Raw genomic sequence first — 714 nt, forward strand, 5'->3', positions numbered from 1 at the left:
GGACCTTCCATGCCATAAACTCGAGCTGCATATCCTTGCATATACTTGTCCATCTTGTAATAATCATCCAAATAATCCTCTGGTTTTTGTTTATGCATGTAAATTGCAGCACAAGCATGTGAGCAAGGGATCCCACTCACCTGCTATCTTCCACATGTGCATGTGCGATGATCTAACCGGACTAAACGCCGTGGCTCGTATATGTCCTCGATCTCAAACTCCAACTCATTCTGCCACCGAGTAATACAATTCCTTGCATCGCTTTTTGACCTCTCCAATTTTTTCTGGATCTTTGGGCATATTGTGTAGTGCGTCGACCGGATTCCATTCCTTTTCTGCTGGAAGCGTGCCATTATTTGCAGACTAATTTCTTCAAGCATAGTCAGTATAGGCTTAATCCTAGCTTCCTTAATCCACGCGTTAAAGCTCTCAGCCAAGTTGTTTAATAACATATCACTTTTGGTTTGGCAGTTGAAAGCATGTCTGGACCATGATGCCTTAGGTACACCACTAAGGTAATCGTGTGCACCTTTCTCCATTGACAATATATTCTGCATGTGATGGTCAAACGCATAAACATTGGCTGCACGTGCAGCCCCCCACAACTCATCCTTCATAGCTTTCCCGGTGTAGCCTTTCGCTTTGAGGTTCGCATGTAGATGCCGAACACAAAAGCGATGCTCAGCATGTGGCAACACAGCCTCAACTGCAATT

This window comes from Corylus avellana, chromosome ca7 (genome assembly GCF_901000735.1).
Source record: "Corylus avellana chromosome ca7, CavTom2PMs-1.0".
NCBI lineage: Eukaryota > Viridiplantae > Streptophyta > Magnoliopsida > Fagales > Betulaceae > Corylus > Corylus avellana.